This window comes from Marmota flaviventris, unplaced genomic scaffold, assembly GCF_047511675.1.
Source record: "Marmota flaviventris isolate mMarFla1 unplaced genomic scaffold, mMarFla1.hap1 Scaffold_1354, whole genome shotgun sequence".
NCBI lineage: Eukaryota > Metazoa > Chordata > Mammalia > Rodentia > Sciuridae > Marmota > Marmota flaviventris.
Window position 1 is genome coordinate 28,585 of NW_027287938.1, and position 6,416 is coordinate 35,000.

Consider the following 6,416-nt stretch of genomic DNA (forward strand, 5'->3'; position numbering starts at 1 on the left):
CCCATGGATGTAAGAGTGGATTCACACATCACCCTTGAAGTGCGCGCAGGACTTCAGGGTGTGTGCTCAGCAGAGGCTGAGAGAGGGCCGAGGAGGCCACAGGGTCTTAGGAGTCTGCGCTGAGAGCCAAGCAAGAGAGCAGATGGCAAAAGAGGGCAGGCGCTCCTGAAAGAGGAGGAAGCAGCCTTCAGAGCAGGCAAGCGGTTCGGGGCCAGGGGGTTGCCATGGAGGACCAGGTGCCAAGAGGAGTTGAAGCCTGGCCGGTGGGGACAGGGAAGCAGAGGCCCCTTGGTCGCGGTCACCGGTCCACCTGCAGAGGACAGGACAAGACGCAGGGCCTGACGACCCGGTGGGCGCGTGTCCCCGCAACGCAACCACCGCTCCCCTCCCTCCCCCCTCTCCCCCCTGCAATGCTTGCAGGGGAGGGGGCTTTCCGTCTGGTGAGGCCGCCGACTAAGCTCCCACAGGGGTTTGAATCAGGGTGCTTCTTCCACAGGCGGTCCTTTCCTGGACACTGGACAGAGGGGTCTATGCCCTTCCTCAGGGCGGTGCTGTGCACGTGCTGGTCGTTGACTGGTACCAACAAGGCGCAGAGCCCTCCGACCTTGGCATTGGGTCCGAAGGGGGTGACTGCGGTGGCTTTGCAGAGTGGGCCCGAAACTCAGGGCGAGGCACGACCCCAGCGGCGCACTTCTGAGCCTGGCCGGGCGACTGACTGACTGGGAGCCAGCGGGCCGCTGCCCCTGGCCACCCTCTGCCCGGTTTTCCCTGAGTCCCTGAGTGTGTTCCTCCCTCCTGCCCTCCCTGTGCGTGGCTCCACTCGCCAGGCACGCTCAGGGGACGTGTGTGGCCGGCGGCTGGCCATTGCCCAGTCGGACTGCATTTCCGCCTGGGGCGCAGGGCCTCTGTCAGGGTCCCTGGGGTGTCCGAGGGGGGTGCCCGCCTGCCTCTCCGCCCCTGGCTCTCTGGGCTCCGGGCTAGGCTAGGCTAGGTTCGCGCGCGCGGGACACTGAAACGGCCAGGGCTTCTGGGCTTCTCCGCCTGGCGAAAGGCGGGGTGGGCGTGGCGGTGGGGGGCCGGGGGTCCGTGGGGGGGTTGGGGTCGCGGGAGGCCTGGGCCTTGGCGAGGAGCGGCGGAGGAGGCCAGGCCACGCCAGGCCACGCCAGGCCGGGGCGGGGCGGTGCGATCCCTGCGGGCGCTTGGTGGGGCTCGCGGTAAGTGGAGCCAGGTGGAGAGCGGCGGTGTTGGAGGCGGGACTCAGCCAGTCCCAGTCTCCCAGGACCCCTGGGCCGCTGCCCGGTGGAGTCAGGTCGGAGCGGAGCGTGAGAGCCCCCAGCCTTGAGTTGAGTTGGGCTGGGCTGCGCTGTTGTGGGGCGGGCGAGGGAGGCCCCCTGCGACCACCCCCTCCGATTTCCCCCCTCCACCCCCCTCCCGTCCCCTGGACTGAAGGGTGGAACCCGGAGCAGGCTCTTGAGGCGCCCCCGGGCGGCCCTCCCCGTCTACGGCCATACCACCCTGAACGCGCCCGATCTCGTCTGATCTCGGAAGCTAAGCAGGGTCGGGCCTGGTTAGTACTTGGATGGGAGACCGCCTGGGAATACCGGGTGCTGTAGGCTTTTGCGCCCCCTTCCCACACACACTTTTAACTTGCGTGGCCCCGAGAGACAGGCCGTGACCCCCGGGCCCTCGGGCCAGGGCGCAGGCGCAGCCCTGGGCTGCCGGTCGCTGTCCCTTCAGGCCTGCGGCTGGCCTCCCGACGACCAGCGCCCAGCGCCTGCAACAAGGCCCACAGGCCTGGCTCTCCCCAGGGACGCTAGGACACTCACTCCATGAGACCCCGCTGAGCCGAGCCAGGTCCAGGCCACGACCCTCCATGTGCACCCAGACCGACCCCCCTACCCCTCGGCCTGGAGGATGGGGTGTGTGGGGGGGCGACACCCGCCTTCCCCAGAACACGGGGCCCACCCGCGGGGCCCGCTCCCTCACCCGTTCCTGCCACACAAGCAGAACCTTGACACCCAGATCCTGGGAGTGGGAGAGTCCATCGAGCGTCTCTGCCTGGGTCCTTCTCTCTTTGCACAACCTCCGCAAGGTCCCTCCTGTGTCTCTACCTCCTTCCCCACTGCCTTCCTCCGTGAGGGTCCCCCTGAGTCTATCTCTCTCTCTGCCTGTCTCTCCCTTTCACTCTCATCGGAGCAGCAGATGTCTCTGTGGGTCCCTGTGCATCCATCTCTCCTTCTCTCTTGTGCCTCTCTTGGCCTGTGAGGAGGCATCCCTGTCTCCATCTCCCACTCAATCCCTCTCTGGCCTTGACTCTCCTCTCTCTCTCTCTCTCTCTCTCTCTCTCTCTCACACACACACACACACACACACACACACACAGAGACACACACTCACCCCTCTACCCCCCCCACCCAACCCCAGCCAACTCACTCTGGGCTGCAAGTCACCAGGTCCATGGTAGCCTGGAGACTGGGCAGTCACAGGTTCTCTCATCTCCCATCTAACTTCCCATGGATGTAAGAGTGGATTCACACATCACCCTTGAAGTGCGCGCAGGACTTCAGGGTGTGTGCTCAGCAGAGGCTGAGAGAGGGCCGAGGAGGCCACAGGGTCTTAGGAGTCTGCGCTGAGAGCCAAGCAAGAGAGCAGATGGCAAAAGAGGGCAGGCGCTCCTGAAAGAGGAGGAAGCAGCCTTCAGAGCAGGCAAGCGGTTCGGGGCCAGGGGGTTGCCATGGAGGACCAGGTGCCAAGAGGAGTTGAAGCCTGGCCGGTGGGGACAGGGAAGCAGAGGCCCCTTGGTCGCGGTCACCGGTCCACCTGCAGAGGACAGGACAAGACGCAGGGCCTGACGACCAGGTGGGCGCGTGTCCCCGCAACGCAACCACCGCTCCCCTCCCTCCCCCCTCTCCCCCCTGCAATGCTTGCAGGGGAGGGGGCTTTCCGTCTGGTGAGGCCGCCGACTAAGCTCCCACAGGGGTTTGAATCAGGGTGCTTCTTCCACAGGCGGTCCTTTCCTGGACACTGGACAGAGGGGTCTATGCCCTTCCTCAGGGCGGTGCTGTGCACGTGCTGGTCGTTGACTGGTACCAACAAGGCGCAGAGCCCTCCGACCTTGGCATTGGGTCCGAAGGGGGTGACTGCGGTGGCTTTGCAGAGTGGGCCCGAAACTCAGGGCGAGGCACGACCCCAGCGGCGCACTTCTGAGCCTGGCCGGGCGACTGACTGACTGGGAGCCAGCGGGCCGCTGCCCCCGGCCACCCTCTGCCCGGTTTTCCCTGAGTCCCTGAGTGTGTTCCTCCCTCCTGCCCTCCCTGTGCGTGGCTCCACTCGCCAGGCACGCTCAGGGGACGTGTGTGGCCGGCGGCTGGCCATTGCCCAGTCGGACTGCATTTCCGCCTGGGGCGCAGGGCCTCTGTCAGGGTCCCTGGGGTGTCCGAGGGGGGTGCCCGCCTGCCTCTCCGCCCCTGGCTCTCTGGGCTCCGGGCTAGGCTAGGCTAGGTTCGCGCGCGCGGGACACTGAAACGGCCAGGGCTTCTGGGCTTCTCCGCCTGGCGAAAGGCGGGGTGGGCGTGGCGGTGGGGGGCCGGGGGTCCGTGGGGGGGTTGGGGTCGCGGGAGGCCTGGGCCTTGGCGAGGAGCGGCGGAGGAGGCCAGGCCACGCCAGGCCACGCCAGGCCGGGGCGGGGCGGTGCGATCCCTGCGGGCGCTTGGTGGGGCTCGCGGTAAGTGGAGCCAGGTGGAGAGCGGCGGTGTTGGAGGCGGGACTCAGCCAGTCCCAGTCTCCCAGGACCCCTGGGCCGCTGCCCGGTGGAGTCAGGTCGGAGCGGAGCGTGAGAGCCCCCAGCCTTGAGTTGAGTTGGGCTGGGCTGCGCTGTTGTGGGGCGGGCGAGGGAGGCCCCCTGCGACCACCCCCTCCGATTTCCCCCCTCCACCCCCCTCCCGTCCCCTGGACTGAAGGGTGGAACCCGGAGCAGGCTCTTGAGGCGCCCCCGGGCGGCCCTCCTTGTCTACGGCCATACCACCCTGAACGCGCCCGATCTCGTCTGATCTCGGAAGCTAAGCAGGGTCGGGCCTGGTTAGTACTTGGATGGAAGACCGCCTGGGAATACCGGGTGCTGTAGGCTTTTGCGCCCCCTTCCCACACACACTTTTAACTTGCGTGGCCCCGAGAGACAGGCCGTGACCCCCGGGCCCTCGGGCCAGGGCGCAGGCACAGCCCTGGGCTGCCGGTCGCTGTCCCTTCAGGCCTGCGGCTGGCCTCCCGACGACCAGCGCCCAGCGCCTGCAACAAGGCCCACAGGCCTGGCTCTCCCCAGGGACGCTAGGACACTCACTCCATGAGACCCCGCTGAGCCGAGCCAGGTCCAGGCCACGACCCTCCATGTGCACCCAGACCGACCCCCCCACCCCTCGGCCTGGAGGATGGGGTGTGTGGGGGGGCGACACCCGCCTTCCCCAGAACACGGGGCCCACCCGCGGGGCCCGCTCCCTCACCCGTTCCTGCCACACAAGCAGAACCTTGACACCCAGATCCTGGGAGTGGGAGAGTCCATCGAGCGTCTCTGCCTGGGTCCTTCTCTCTTTGCACCACCTCCGCAAGGTCCCTCCTGTGTCTCTACCTCCTTCCCCACCGCCTTCCTCCGTGAGGGTCCCCCTGAGTCTATCTCTCTCTCTGCCTGTCTCTCCCTTTCACTATCATCGGAGCAGCAGATGTCTCTGTGGGTCCCTGTTCATCCATCTCTCCTTCTCTCTTGTGCCTCTCTTGGCCTGTGAGGAGGCATCCCTGTCTCCATTCTCCCACTCAATCCCTCTCTGGCCTTGACTCTCCTCTCTCTCTCTCTCTCTCTCTCTCTCTCTCTCTCTCTCTCTCACACACACACACACACACACACACACAGAGACACACACTCACCCCTCTACCCCCCACCCAACCCCAGCCAACTCACTCTGGGCTGCAAGTCACCAGGTCCATGGTAGCCTGGAGACTGGGCAGTCACAGGTTCTCTCATCTCCCATCTAACTTCCCATGGATGTAAGAGTGGATTCACACATCACCCTTGAAGTGCGCGCAGGACTTCAGGGTGTGTGCTCAGCAGAGGCTGAGAGAGGGCCGAGGAGGCCACAGGGTCTTAGGAGTCTGCGCTGAGAGCCAAGCAAGAGAGCAGATGGCAAAAGAGGGCAGGCGCTCCTGAAAGAGGAGGAAGCAGCCTTCAGAGCAGGCAAGCGGTTCGGGGCCAGGGGGTTGCCATGGAGGACCAGGTGCCAAGAGGAGTTGAAGCCTGGCCGGTGGGGACAGGGAAGCAGAGGCCCCTTGGTCGCGGTCACCGGTCCACCTGCAGAGGACAGGACAAGACGCAGGGCCTGACGACCCGGTGGGCGCGTGTCCCCGCAACGCAACCACCGCTCCCCTCCCTCCCCCCTCTCCCCCCTGCAATGCTTGCAGGGGAGGGGGCTTTCCGTCTGGTGAGGCCGCCGACTAAGCTCCCACAGGGGTTTGAATCAGGGTGCTTCTTCCACAGGCGGTCCTTTCCTGGACACTGGACAGAGGGGTCTATGCCCTTCCTCAGGGCGGTGCTGTGCACGTGCTGGTCGTTGACTGGTACCAACAAGGCGCAGAGCCCTCCGACCTTGGCATTGGGTCCGAAGGGGGTGACTGCGGTGGCTTTGCAGAGTGGGCCCGAAACTCAGGGCGAGGCACGACCCCAGCGGCGCACTTCTGAGCCTGGCCGGGCGACTGACTGACTGGGAGCCAGCGGGCCGCTGCCCCCGGCCACCCTCTGCCCGGTTTTCCCTGAGTCCCTGAGTGTGTTCCTCCCTCCTGCCCTCCCTGTGCGTGGCTCCACTCGCCAGGCACGCTCAGGGGACGTGTGTGGCCGGCGGCTGGCCATTGCCCAGTCGGACTGCATTTCCGCCTGGGGCGCAGGGCCTCTGTCAGGGTCCCTGGGGTGTCCGAGGGGGGTGCCCGCCTGCCTCTCCGCCCCTGGCTCTCTGGGCTCCGGGCTAGGCTAGGCTAGGTTCGCGCGCGCGGGACACTGAAACGGCCAGGGCTTCTGGGCTTCTCCGCCTGGCGAAAGGCGGGGTGGGCGTGGCGGTGGGGGGCCGGGGGTCCGTGGGGGGGTTGGGGTCGCGGGAGGCCTGGGCCTTGGCGAGGAGCGGCGGAGGAGGCCAGGCCACGCCAGGCCACGCCAGGCCGGGGCGGGGCGGTGCGATCCCTGCGGGCGCTTGGTGGGGCTCGCGGTAAGTGGAGCCAGGTGGAGAGCGGCGGTGTTGGAGGCGGGACTCAGCCAGTCCCAGTCTCCCAGGACCCCTGGGCCGCTGCCCGGTGGAGTCAGGTCGGAGCGGAGCGTGAGAGCCCCCAGCCTTGAGTTGAGTTGGGCTGGGCTGCGCTGTTGTGGGGCGGGCGAGGGAGGCCCC

At 67.0% G+C, this 6,416-nt stretch overlaps 2 non-coding genes across 2 annotated transcripts; both read left to right on the forward strand.

Annotated features, from left to right (window-relative positions):
• The first annotated feature begins 1,497 nt into the window (after nucleotides 1-1,497).
• On the forward strand, nucleotides 1,498-1,616 carry LOC139703928 (5S ribosomal RNA). Its single transcript, XR_011706003.1, has one exon. It is a non-coding gene; the product is annotated as a 5S ribosomal RNA (ribosomal RNA).
• Nucleotides 1,617-4,007: 2,391 nt separating this feature from the next.
• On the forward strand, nucleotides 4,008-4,126 carry LOC139703930 (5S ribosomal RNA). Its single transcript, XR_011706005.1, has one exon. It is a non-coding gene; the product is annotated as a 5S ribosomal RNA (ribosomal RNA).
• The last annotated feature ends 2,290 nt before the right edge of the window (nucleotides 4,127-6,416 follow it).